At 35.9% G+C, this 14,757-nt stretch overlaps 1 protein-coding gene across 2 annotated transcripts in view; it reads left to right on the forward strand.

The window, feature by feature from the left end:
* The first annotated feature begins 470 nt into the window (after window positions 1–470).
* lrrn1 (leucine rich repeat neuronal 1) overlaps window positions 471–14,757 on the forward strand; it is a 53,054-nt gene continuing 38,767 nt past the window's right edge. The window contains exons 1-3 of one of the 2 annotated variants that reach the window (XM_079627349.1): window positions 471–637; window positions 2,451–2,564; window positions 4,711–4,905. The gene's annotated coding sequence lies outside the window, so the exon portion shown is untranslated. The remainder of the gene's footprint in view (window positions 638–2,450; window positions 2,565–4,710; window positions 4,906–14,757) is intronic. The other variant, XM_079627352.1, reaches the window with a different exon arrangement.

Genomic DNA, 14,757 nt, shown 5'->3' on the forward strand with positions numbered 1-14,757 from the left:
AGCCTATAGGCCTATATATATATATATATATATATATATACATATATATATATATATAGTATTATAAATATTTAAGAATATTATTTATAGAATAAATATAAAGACGTATGGATGGATACCTAATGGCTGTTCAACGTTATTGGTTCACGTGACAGACGTCATTGACGCCTTTGGCGCCAAAGCCATAGCCTATTTGATTTTAAAGCGGAGGGGTTAGAGAATTAAATATGAAATTAAACATCTTAGATTTAATGAACTTCGCATAAACATATCCTATAACTTCAGATAATATAGGAATAGGAATATAGTAGCTACACGCAGGGGCGTAGAATTTAGTAGGGACGCTAGGGACGTGTCCCTACCAATATCCAGTGACATTGATATATCCCTAGCATTAATGTCGATCAAAACTATATAATGATGTCCCCGTCCCCACCAATTTCAAAATCAAACCTATGCCACTGGCTACACGAGAGTATCTGTATTGCATTACCTTTAGGCCTATGCGTTTTTTAGGCATATTTGAAAGTTGACGGCGACAGTCCTCATTTATTGACACTATAGGCCTATTTCATGACGAATTCTCCATTTGTGCTCCATGGAAGAAAGTTATACAGGGTTAGAACGATATATAATGGTGAGTAAATTATTATTATTATTACTACGCTTTTGAGACTCAAATTCCAAAAAAAAAAAAAAAAAAAAAATGAATTTGATGAGTTAAGTATGACATCTTGTGGTTTCTTGTCATATTGCTCTTCGCAACACCTGCCAGTGAGTTCAATGAGTGTTTAGATCCGAGAACATTATAAATCAACACAATAAATTGCTCTTCATTATTTATGCAGTATGCACTATGCATATCATAGGCTACTGCATGACCTGCTACATTTGCAGTACTACAACCCAACATTATCAAGCTGCAGACTCGGAGCCTGCTGCATCTACAGTCCCGCACCCAGAGTCCCGCATTCTCAGACCCCTCGTTTTTCGAGACAGCGCCTCCTGCTGTTCGGAAGATCGTATAACACCCTAAAATCACGTCTGTGATTGGAATGCAAGATTACGCTCTCTTTTTATTTAAAGTTATTCAAATAAATATTTGCGTTCCCTGCTTAATGCATGTACCAAAAAAAAAAAAAAAAAAATCATTGTGTTCTCAAACTTACTAATTACCCAGTATTTATTTTTTGAGCGTGGGTGTAATTGAAAGGATATCAAATACAGATTGAACTATCATCTGAAAAATATTGTGATATTATATTGCTACAATGTTTTAGTTTGTTTTTGTACAATGTTTCAAATTCCATTTTTTTCTTTCAGTTCAACATATAATGGTCTAATTAACATGCTAACATTACAAAACCTGTTTTTTGATGTTTTGAATGTGAAGCAAAACTCAAATAATTGACAAAACACCAATAATAAACAATTCTGTACTTTATTTAATGATCACCTTATTCACTGTCATCTTGCTGTAAACAGGACAAAGCAAAGAAAAAAGGAAGAAAGAATTGTGTTAGTGACTTTATTTTTGTCTTCAATTGCATTCAAAAAACCTCCTCATTTATAAGTCGCTTTGGATAAAAGCGTCTGCTAAATGAATAAATGTAAAATGTAATGTAAATGCATAAGGTAAAATAATTACTTTCTGGTAGGCAAATGTTGCTTCTTTTCTCATTCTTTTTGCAATCACCCGGTCAAATTCTTCAACTTCCCTAAAATAAAAGATGAATGCCATTGTCAAAAATATTGTGTAATAATAATATTTTTTTTTGCAAATGCAAATTACAAGCATACCCAGGGTGATAAGTAGGGCCACGAAGGAACACCTCCTTTTTATATACTTACGTTTTATAAGAACTAATTTAAGTAGTCTACATAAATTATATAAAGTAAAATAATTACTCCGGCATTAATTAATTCAATAGTTTTAGGAGAAAAGTTCCGATAATTAAAAAAAGGTAAATCTGATTAAATAATGAATGATGACATTCTTTGATATTAACACATATAATGTATTTAATTGGTCTACTTTAATGTCAACTAATTTTAATCAAATTTTTTACAATGGCTTGTCTACAAAAAGTCCATGGTTAAAGGCTAACGTTAGCTATCAAAATATTTTCGGGGGAAAAAGGCGAAAAAACATACATTAACGGCTCAAATTTTGTAACAAACTATCATTACAAATATTAAATAGACTGTTCATATGTTGGTGTATCGATGAGCTATAAAGTAGTTTGATTAAAAAATAAATCATTGAATAAAATTGACGATACTCACGGTTCTTCACGTGTTTATCCGATCTAATTTGATAGGTGGCGCTGTCTCGAAAAACGAGGGGTCTGAGAATGCGGGACTCTGGGTGCGGGACTGTAGATGCAGCAGGCTCCGAGTCTGCAGCTTCATACTACTCCTACAACCTTTACTTACCATCTTTTTTACAGTGTGCTGCTCAAGGAAGCATTGAGCTCTAGGGGGCACTAAAGAGCCACGATAAAAGAACTTGACTGTTCTAACTTTCAGGATGAAACAATGTTCACGGAAGTACAGAAATAAAGGTGAGTAGCAATTTAAATGTGACTTATTGCTCCAGAGAAGACCTTCAGCAGGCTGACGAAAGTGCAGTGTTGTCAAGAAATTGACCTTGCACCACAAAATCACAAAACGCTATAGTCATGTTTGCTGAACGAGTGGATTTATTAATCCAGGAGGGCTTTTGTACTCTTTTAGATGAGGATAAAGTATTATTAAAGCACCTCACCCTGGTGCTTCACCTGATTGATTGATGAGCAAACAGTAAAGTTCCTCTGTGGCAGTGATATCACAAGGGTAGAGGGGAGACACTAGAGAGTTAGTAACTGATCCCTGATGGCCTGTTATGTTTGGCACTTGCATGGCAAAATTCTGTCCAATGCAAATGCTTTCCAAGGACATTGATGAGGTGCAAAGACACTGCAGGCATGAGTCTGCATTTCTGTAAAATGCGCTCACATTTGTCTTTATAATCTTCAGCATCGGAGATAATAAGGAGGCAGGAATGGTGTTAATTACTCTCCCAGCAAGATACAGAACAGCATGACATTATCTTCCATGGGAGTCAGAGTTACTCAGAAAAAAATTGCTGCATACATTAAGAATATTGCCTATAAGCATGTGGAATGCTACATTAGTTTAGAGGTTGCTAAAGTAGGGAGATATTCGTTTTTTTTATTATTATGTGATATATTGTATTAGACTAAAGCACAAAATAATAAAATTGTCCAGGTTTAATTTTAAGATGATTAAAAATATATAAAAGAAAAATATATTCACAATATATCAGCAACTTATCAGTTATCGTATCATATTAGAGACTGTTTGATATTGGATATTTAGTGGTGCATTTTTGCCTAGACATTTTTATTACATTTGCTGTCATCTAACGCTCGAAGTTAATCTTTAAAAACACTAGTAATTTAATAACGCTGTTAAATGGAGTCTTTTGAAAATCTCAAAATAAATATCCATTTTTTCATGCATAATTTTGTGATTCACTTGTAGCTTTTGAAATAAATGTTTTTAGTGTTTAGTATTTTTTTATTTATATAAAATTTTAGAGCATTTTAACATTTTCATTTTGGTATTATTTTACTTATTATTTTATTTTACACAAAAATTGCATAAACTAATAGGCATAGTTATTGTTGGGCAACTTGGGGGTGTTCCTTCTTTTCTGTCTTTAGTTGATCACATGCTTGGCTAGTTTTATTGTAATTTTTTTTATATTCACTTTACATTTGAATTGAACTTTTAGTGATTTTATGTGATTTTGTCATTTTTATTCATTTGTTTTACAGAACTATTATTAATAGTTTTTACAGTTTTAATTGAAAAACTGAAAGTTTTAATTGAAAATTAAACATAAAGCAACATTTTCAGATTTTTGTTTTTCATACTATATTTTATTTTACTTCAGCTTCATTTTACCAAACGCGATTTTAAATAGTTTTAGTAAAAAATTAAACCTCTGATTTATCGGTTCCATTTATCGGTTATCTGACAGATATTTATTTAATATAATTGCGTTAATAAACAATTTAGTTCATTGAAATATGCAAATAAACTCACCGGACAGTTTGAGGTTTAATGATTATTTAAAAAAAAAATTTTTTTTAATACTCATATCATGAGATTAAACCCCCAATAGGGCCACAGATTATTGCTCCTTAAATGACAATTTGTTTAAATTTCTTTACTGCTCGCTGCCTGCAGTGCTGTTCAGACTGTCAACACGTGAAGAGTTTTTTGTGAGTGCCAGTTTACAGGGCACTGATTCAGGGGGCAAGAGAACAAACTACTGTTCCACTACTGTGGAAAAGGAAATGGGTGTTGACTTGGCAGCTGGTCCTGTGTTTAAGACACTGATTCCTCTGTTTGCTTTCAGTTCATCTTAAAGGACTGATATTCTTCAATGAAGACAGTTATATAATTATCTATACAATCTTTCCTTTTTTAATCATGCAAACACGATGCCAAAGGACAAAACGTTTTGTATTCTTTTCATGATTTGGCATGACTTTCTAATTTGATTAATAGGTGGCAAAGATCTTTTTTTTCTATTCAGCTGTGATATTTTATGAAAAGCACAATTTCTTCTCACATCCCTGTTTTTTGTATTGCACGTCTAATGGCAGACTGGTTGTTGATTTCAATGTGCTCTTCCAGACAGATCACAATAAGTTGCTTTTGGCAACACTCAGTAATGCCTGATTGGCCAGGATTCTGCTTCGCGATACATCTGGGCCAATGAAAGAGCAGCACTCAGAAGACAGCAGGTGCAGTCTGCACCTGTGTAGCATCAAAATGGCATTACCCAGCAAGGAAAAAAAGCCACTCAAACTCTTCAGTCCAGCAGAAACGGTAAATATAACATGAGAAGTGCTGCTTCAAAAGTTTCACCTTGTTTTTGTTCGACGCAGCACTTTAGCAGCAAACTGACTATGAAACCAGTGGATTAGACATGCTATTCCGTCAAACGGGAAGCTAGCAGTAGCCACTAATCTTTTGCTAATAAATCTCAACTGGGGAGACTCTCAGGAAGGTAATGCAGTAGAAAAAGTGCCTTCATTAAAATCCAAAAGACCTTGCCCCCTGAAGATGCTCCTTGCAAACCTTTGATGTCTTCTGGCTTTTACGGGCGAGATGTCTACCGCTCTGAGTATCCTCACAGATATTTTTAGCAGTTTAATTCCACCAGATGTCTTCTCTGCCTACCTTTGAAGCTGATGGGAATTAAAGTGAAAGCACAGACAAGTGACATAGTCTTTCTTCCCCTTCCCCATATGAAGTAGCACAGCTGTAAAGCCATATTTTTTTTTAAAGCTCTCATGTGCTATTGTTTTCATCAGATACATCTGATAATCAAGATAAAAGTGTCTGAATGACCACAACAGGGAGAAAGAGAGATGCAGGCAGGCAGACAGAGTGAGAGAGACAGTGAGTGAGAGAGTTGAAGAAAGCAAACAGTCTCAAATGGGGAGGTTTGTCACAGATAAGCATGAAGCTCTATGTAGCCTCTCCCAAAGTCACATAGCAGAGCGGAAGAGAGGCCAGATAACAGCAGTGTCACTGCAGCATGCTGTGACCATGGAATACTGATGAGGAAACCTTGGAGAGACTGTGCTGTCTGTGTTTGTGTGTGTGCATTTTCATGTATGCTCCTTAAGTGTATATAATTGCATCTAAGGCCCCAGATATACTCCATGCCAGTATGTAAACGCAGATGCTTAGCTAGAGCTGCACAATTGTGGATAAATTGAGAATCACAATTTTTTTGTGTTTAAAATAGAGATCACGATTCTGAATAAACAAGTAAAAAAGAGATTGCAATCTTTTAACGATTAATCCCACAAATACTTCCAGCTACACAAGCCCGATTTTGTGTATCATTGCATTCTGTGTTAAATCGTTGTTCCTAATACAACGCATATACTGTAGCTATGTATTCTCAGCATTGCTGCTGGGCCGCTGTAGAGGATATTCTTTACCATAATGGTGGAGCGGTATTGAAGAGAATCTTGCTGAGCAAGTTAGCTTAAAATGAACATTTATAGCATTAATAGTAATATAACATGTGCTGTTTAAATTACGGCACACATTAAGTATCTTCGAGTTGGCAGTGCATTGGCCAAATGCTAACGCCTATGTTTATGTACTAGTGTAAAGCAAGTTTCTGGTATAAAGGTTTATTTGTATGTATTAATGGTAACTGGTGTATCCTTTATTTTGTTTTTTTGTTTTCAAATTGAAGTTTTGCATTTCCGTCTGCTTCTGCCAATATTTTTTAGTATTGTTTTTGCAAGGACCCCTGAGGACCCTCACTGATGATGTGTCCCTGGGCATTAAGGCGATTATCTTGCACACTATATATATAAAATATATTATTATTGTATTTGGAGGTCTTTTTCCCTGCATACCTTTACAACTCATATTTGGTAGTGAAGGGCTTTGGACTGTGCATATTGCAATGTTAGCAGTTGTCCAGTCAGCATAGTCATGATGTGATTCACATGGCATTTGCAACTCTTATGATTGGTCTAAAATGTTCTGTGGTTCCAAAGATCAAATATCGCGCATTTACCGGTATTTATGCGCCATTTGAGAATCTGACATTAAGATGAATGTGAATGCTAACTGATTTTGCTTTCCTGGGATTATAGACCTTCTTGGTGTGGGCCATCGAATTCCTAACGGCTAACTAAAATCTACTAACTTAAATCTGCATTGCTGAATGCTGTCTGTCTGTTTTTCAGCAGTGCATGAACCATTTGAACTATTTAAACCCGACTGGCATTAGTGTACACTAGTGAATAAAGGGTATCTTATAACTCGACAATGAATTAAAAGACTTTGGCAGTGCAACTGGAAGTTATGTGAACGTTTTTTTTGTGTGGATACTTGCTTGAATGTGTATTCGCCTGTCTGTGGATGAAAGACAGCGAGAGTCTGACCTTTTATGAATGTCATGCTTTATGTGTTTTCTCCGGATGGTGGAGCGTTGGTGTTTCTTCGCTTGTCTCCTTTTCGGCACGGGCTGTCATTCACTCGCAGACTGCTTTACCCATGGTGCTATTGGTCTCATAATTAATCTCATCTATCTGGAACATCCGGGCATATTGCATTTGCTGCGAGGCATATAAAGAAAAACTGGCAAAGAAAAAGATGCAGTAACAATTGGGCCATATAAAATATAACAATTCTGATGTGTTTGAGCCTTACTTTTGAATTATGTAAGTAGTGTTCAGATATCTGTAACAGGATTTTATCTCCCAGGTAATTATGTACTTTAAAAAAATCCAATAATAACTTTAAAAATAACTTTTCTCTGCATGTTTGATGTGAACATTTGTGTAGTTACATAAGCTGTGCTTTAAATATGTTTGTGAGGAAGCATCTAAAAATCATTATATTTTTATCGTTATGATCCTTATGAGAGCGTAACATAACATACAGAATCAAAACAGTCTGAACTTAACAGCACATTTCTGTGCGAATTGTTTTGTGATCCTGTCACAATGTAAACTGGAGAAAGCATGACAGTTGAACAGGGATTTTTAAAAGACCATTTAAATTTAAGTATCAGAGAGACTGGTAATGAGAAACTAAAATATAACTTTTTGGCTCAAAGCTTCAGCAACATTATAAGTGGACCTCAGTAGAGAAATTAAATGATAAAAATGTATGTTATTACTCCTTTAAATACAGCGGATTCTGATAGTTTGGAAATGGAAGTTGGACAATATGCCATTACCCTTTTTATGCAAGATATACCATGTTGTTAAGTTCATATAATTTTCACATGCTGTCCTTTCAGCATCAGCATATTGCTTTTGCATACCGATTAAAGCAAAACAACTCTCCCAGGCTAGCAAGTCTTTGCCTTTTTCAATTTGTGGCCTCAAGGTCATTAAGCCCTGATTAAGTCTAATCACTCAGAGTCAACAAATGAAGCTTCATTAGTACAGGCCTGGCAAATGATAAGTGGGCAGTAGAGAGCTCATAGGAGAATATAGGTGTCAGTAGACAGAACATGGGTCTTAATGAACCATAGCAGGCAACCAGGAGGAAGAGCAAATATGGGATGTGACATTACAGGAAGAAAGTCTGGTATTAGCACTTCAAAATATAGAGGAGGTGTAGTACTGTATATCAGAGGACAGCATGTAGGAGAGCATAGTTATTTATATTAAATTGAGGGCTACTTGGATCTAAACCGGTGGATGTGACACTTATGACAGACACACTTTTATTTACCTCCTCGTTGGCATTTTTTAATCATCATAATGTCTTGAGAAACACAGATCAGATCTAATGTAACAGAGGTATTCTGTTCCCTCCAGTCTCAGTAAGACATCTTTTTGCTGTGATGTGGAACAAACCCTTCCTTGAGTCCTAAAGTCAGGATTAGACTTGCAAATTCCCACCGTTTTCTCCTGACTGGCATCTTACTGTAAAAGTTATTAATATTAATGAACCAATTTGCATTCTCCTTGAAGATTTTTTTTTTGCTCTGTGTTTGCATGCTTGTGCATTGCTGTTTTGGTTTATTATTGATGAATTAAAAATCGCAATGATACTTAGCACTCTGGGACTGTGAGAGATTGTCATCAAATTTGATTAGTAACATCAGTTTCACATGAAAATCACTTTATCTTCACGCTGTCTAAACTATTGTGACATAATTTCAAGTGTGTTGAAATTCATAACATCTGTTAGGGTGTACGTATGTAGTGTATTGAGTATTGTTCAATTGGGGTTTTGCTTTAAGAAGCAAGTGACAGATGGTGGGATGTGAAATTACTGTAGCTGAGACATTCTTTATTGTAACAGACAGTGGATTTGGTTTCCCCGTTTGTATGCCATTCTGAATTACTGGTTTACCCTGCAGCTCACTGGGTACATTTTCATGCCACCTGTTTTCTGGAGCCCCAGTTTGAGGCCCCCCCCCCTTGTTGAAATAGATAATCATCAGTAATTCAGCAAGTAGGCTATGTTATGTTTGTGAATGTACCATTTAATATATACTCAGTATCTGTCTTAACCTTATCCGTTTTGGATCCTAAGGCTCAAGATAACAATGTGCACACCTCCACATCAAACGGCTGGCATTATGCAGCTTTTTATGCAGGAACTATTATATTACATTATATAATATAATATTATTATATATTATTATTATAATATTATTATATTATATTATATTATATTATATTATATAATTGTGATTAAACCAGAAAATCTCAATATTAGTGAACAAAAACAATGTCTAAAGCTAGGTCTTCTAAACATTAGGTCGCTTACACCTAAGGCGGTTATTGTAAATGAAATGGTCACAGATAATAACTTCGATGTACTTTGTCTTACTGAAACCTGGCTTAAACCAAATGATTATTTCGGTCTTAATGAGTCCACTCCGCCAGGATACTGTTATAAGCATGAGCCCCGTCTGATTGGTCGTGGCGGCGGTGTTGCAACAATTTATAGAGATATTCTTAATGTTACTCAGAAAACAGGTCACAGGTTTAATTAGTTTGAAGTACTTGTGCTAAATGTGACGCTTTTAGATGTAAGAAAGAAATCTCTATTATCTCTAGCCTTGGCAACTGTATATAGACCTCCAGGGCCCTATGCGGATTTCCTAAAAGAGTTTGCAGATTTTCTCGCAGATCTATTAGTCAATGTCGATAAGGCAATAATTGTTGGAGATTTCAACATACACGTTGATAACACAAATGATGCGTTAGGGGCTGCGTTTACAGATTTACTAAACTCCTTTGGGGTCAAGCAAAACGTTAGTGGTCCCACTCATCGTCTTAATCATACTAATTATATCATATGGAACCGATCCAACCGATATAGATATTACACCGCAAAGTGATGACGTCACTGATCATTACATGGTAACTTTGCATACTACGTACGGCTGAAATGTGTCATGTTGCGCCGCGTTATCGACCAGGTAGAACAATCCTTCCAACCACTGTAGATAGATTATTGAATAGCTTACCTGATCTATCTCCGCTCCTCAGTGAACCCAAACAAACAGATGAACTAGAGGAAATGACTAGCAGTATGAGCACCATTCTCTCTAGTACATTAGAAATTGTTGCACCAATTAGATTAAAAAAGGTTAGAGAGAAAACTAAAGCACCATGGTACATCAGTGCTACGCATGTTATCAAGAGAGAAACTCGTAACTTAGAGCGCAAATGGAAACAAACTAATTTAGAGGTCTTTAGAATTGCGTGGAAAGACAGTATGTCACGTTATAAAAAGGCTCTAAAAGCAGCCAGGGCTGAGCATCTCCGCAAACTAATAGAAAATAACCAAAATAATCCAAGGTTTTTATTTAACACTGTGGCTAGACTAACAAATAAACAGACATCACCTGAACAAAATATTCCGTTACATTTTAGTAGTAATGATTTCATGAATTTCTTCTCTGAGAAAATAGAAAGCATCAGAAATACAATTGTAAATGTACAATCTTTGACAGCGTCTTATGATTCAGCCTCAATTATCACCCCTCAACAACAACTACAGAGCTTTACAACTATAGGACAGGAAGAGCTAAATAAACTTATCACTGCATCTAAACCAACAACATGTTTATTAGATCCAATACCCACAAAACTACTGAAAGAAGTGTTACCTGTAGTGGAAGAGCCTCTTCTCAATATTATTAACTCGTCTCTATCTTTAGGACATGTTCCAAAAACGTTCAAGCTGGCAGTTATAAAACCTCTTATTAAGAAACCACAATTAGATCCAAATAACCTAGCAAATTACAGACCCATTTCAAATCTTCCATTTATGTCTAAAATACTAGAAAAAGTTGTGTCCGCTCAATTGTGCTCTTTCTTGCAAGAAAACGATATCTATGAAAAGTTTCAGTCTGGGTTCAGGCCACATCATAGCACAGAAACTGCACTCGTTAAAATTACAAATGATTTACTTTTAGCTTCTGACCAAGGCTGTATCTCAATACTAGTTTTACTCGATCTTAGTGCTGCGTTCGACACTATACAGTAAAAGATCTGGGTGTTATACTAGACCGCAACTTGTCTTTTGAAAATCATATTTCAAATGTCACAAGAACAGGCTTTTTCCACCTTAGAAACATTGCTAAGCTACGTAACATGCTCTCTGTTTCTGATGCAGAAAAGTTAGTTCATGCATTCATGACCTCGAGACTAGATTACTGTAATGCTTTATTAGCTGGTTGTCCTGCATCCTCCGTAAACAAGCTACAGTTAGTTCAAAATGCAGCCGCTAGAGTTCTTACTAGGTCAAGAAAATATGATCATATAACACCAATTTTATCATCTCATTGGTTACCTATTAAGTTCCGTATCAATTACAAAGTATTGTTACTGACCTATAAAGCCCTAAATGGTTTAGCTCCTGTGTATTTAAGAGATCTTCTATCGCCATATAATCCATCGCGCTCTTTAAGATCGCTAAATTCGAGGCTTCTGGTCGTAACTAAGTCCACTAAAGGAGGGAGGGCATTTTCACATCTAGCTCCTAAACTCTGGAATAGCCTTCCTGATATTGTCCGAGGCTCAGAGTCGCTCTCCCAGTTTAAAACTAGATTAAAGACGCATCTCTTTAGCCAAGCATTCACATAATGCATCTCATACCTTTTATACTACAGTTAAATCAGATCAAATGCATTCATATTATGAACAGCAGCTACGCTAATTATTTCCCATCTGCCTTCTTTTGTGGCGTCCCGAGATAACTCAAATAGTTTGTCAGCTCCAGTTACGTATCCAGCCCCTCATGGAGACTTCAGATGCCCCAAAGAGACGACTCGACGCCTGTGACGAGACGACCCAACGCCGGCGATATGTTATGCCCTAAATTTATGATTAACTAACTGTATTTTTGTATGTACATTTCTGAAATGCATTTTCTGTAAAGCTGCTTTGAAACAATATGTATTGTGAAAAGCGCTATACAAATAAATTTGAATTGAATTGAATTACAATGATGAACAGATATTATTATTCTGTTCTATTATAATATATTTAAACAACTTTTTATATAGATTTCTGTTATTATTATTATTATTATTAATTTTAGTTTTTTAAAGTGTTTTTTTAGTCCTCGATTATCAAAACTCTTTATATGTGTCTATGGTATCTGGCCCTGTCTGATTTCCTCAACATCCGGAGCACAGTTCATATTTAACAATAACATCCTGCTTCTGTTTGCCCTGTTGTTTCCCCCCTCATTCATTTATGTAATGCTATTACATTTCATTGGAGGGCCAATCGAATTGGAAGATCAACATTCAATTTCCTCTGCGGTGGCAATCGTGGAAATATATGGCTGGGTTAATTGAATTTCTTTGCCCATGTTTGTGGATTTTGTTGTTGATCTGTAGCAGAGCCTCAGGTGCCCTGCTGAGCTTTATGAGCACAGATCCAAGATGGCTGTGAAGGGGAAAAGGATATATCTTTATGTGAAGTATACAATTTGCTAGACTTTCAGAGTTGGTGGATAGGCAGATTAAGAATCTGTTTTGAGTCAGGGTGGTGGCAATTTGGCATTTCTTTTTCAGAAATTTTTGAAATGTAATACTTTACTTGCATTTTAATAAAATACCCTAAAATACCCTTCTTGTTTCAGACATTTAAAAAAATGAATAAGCCTGAAAATATTGAAGATGCCGCATTTTAAGGACAACCACAATGTCTTTTCACTTCTAAAAATCAAAGCTTGTATTTTAGTATAGTGAATATTTAACATTAGTGTTTAAGTAGCTTAATTGAGGAACAATAGTGTGCGTGTGTATTGTGGGGGTTTGACAATTAGACGTTTGATATATCAGTGCTAACCAAACTTTCATCTAAATTGCTTTATCTTGAATCATGATTACATACAGAGTTGAGTAATAAAATGATAATAAGAACATAAATGCTGATAATAACTTATGAAGCGGCAGATTACAACTAGAGCAATGCATTTTGAGTCATTTTAAAATGTCTCGCTGAAGCAAATCTGTGTATAATGCTTGGAGATGTCCTGGCATAGCCTCAGTGTCCTTTCACTGAAATACTGATGGATTCTGCTGACTGCAGCCCCCACAGTTTTGACATTGTAATGCTAAAGGTCATATGATCAATAAGATGCCCTGTGGAGTTTGTGCACCGCATGCAATCTGAACGCTGGTCTTTCGAAGCTGTTGTTTTTGATTGCCTTTTATCATTTATTATTTTCAGAACCCCCCTCCACACACACACACACACACACACATACACACACACACACACACACACACACACATCTAAAGATTAATATGGGAGCAGAATCAACCATGACAGACCATATTTCTTAGATGGGACCATCAACTGGCAACAAGCCCAATATCAGAAATGAAACGATCTAGAGAGCGCAGCACAATGTGCCACAAGACTTCATGAGCTGGGTTAAAACAAGCTTGAGTTGCCTCAGGAGTACTAGTTGGCTCTTAAGGTGTTGGGAATTGGGCATGTTTTTGACTGACTGTTGCCCCTTTTGAGATCTCGCCTCAGTGGCCTTGTTTATTCCAACAGCTTGTAAGGGAAATAATTCTCCCAGAACAAACGTTGCACGTTTGACTCATTCAAAGGAAATTTCTTACTGAAAGAAATCTTTGTCTTACACTTTGTTGTTTTTCTGTCCTTGGTTGTATTAGGCCTAGCTATTAATATGGGGCTACCTGGTGTCAATGCTGTTGTTTATGTTTGTTACGCAAGTTACTTAGGTTATATAATCATGGGATTGATTTTTATGTTGATAACATGGACCCTGTGGGATTTACTAGCATGTTAAATTATTTGTTGCTATCACTGATTCAGAATAATGCCTTTGTGTGATTTATACAGTTTACATGGATAGTAAAACCTCAAAATCACCTGCTTTGCGAGAATTAGCCTATAATCCCTCTGAGTAAACATCTTAATAAACATTAAGTATTAATGAAAATGTAAGTGTGAGGTTTAGAATGCAGACAATATCATTAGCAATTATAACAATGAAAGTTAATTTTGCTTATCTGGCTTTGGCATTGTTGGATGTTAAATTACTGTCAGCGTGATAGATGGTCTCTATGATAATGTTCATCTGTTATGTGAGAGGACAGGATCTATCGAGCCCAGTGTCATGTACAAAGCTCACACACTGTTGTGTTACAGGAGCATAATTATTGAAAATAATTATATTGTGTTGTGGACAATTTGTGTTATGTGTGTAATGACGTAATGTGTTTGAGAATGGAAGTTAAAGAGTGAAGAAAATGGATGAAGTTCGCTACATCTGTCTCATGTGCTTTATTGTTTACTAACTCCTGACAGATACAGTAGGCCTACAACACACACTCCATTATTACTTACAATCAGACGACTCTGATGTTATCTTCTGACACCAAGAAGAAAAAACACTCCTGCAGTAGCTCAGTGATCTGGGTAAGACTTCTAATCTAAATTCCCATGAGAAAATGTATTTATGTGTCTTCATTTTTGATTTAAAAGCACAGTTTGCCAGATGAGGATCTGTATTTATGGTGAGTTGGTGTTCCCCGGTGCAAATTATTTCTTTGCCTCCAAATTTACATTTATGGTCAAGCTCTATTCGCCATTGTTCGTTACTGTGTTTAGTTTATGGTGTAGGAAGCCTCAGAGGACACGCAGACCTGACGGTGTTTTGGCAATGGCCGTTTTTGTT

Source organism: Phoxinus phoxinus, assembly GCF_949152265.1.
Source record: "Phoxinus phoxinus genome assembly, chromosome: 11".
In the NCBI taxonomy this organism is placed as follows: domain Eukaryota; kingdom Metazoa; phylum Chordata; class Actinopteri; order Cypriniformes; family Leuciscidae; genus Phoxinus; species Phoxinus phoxinus.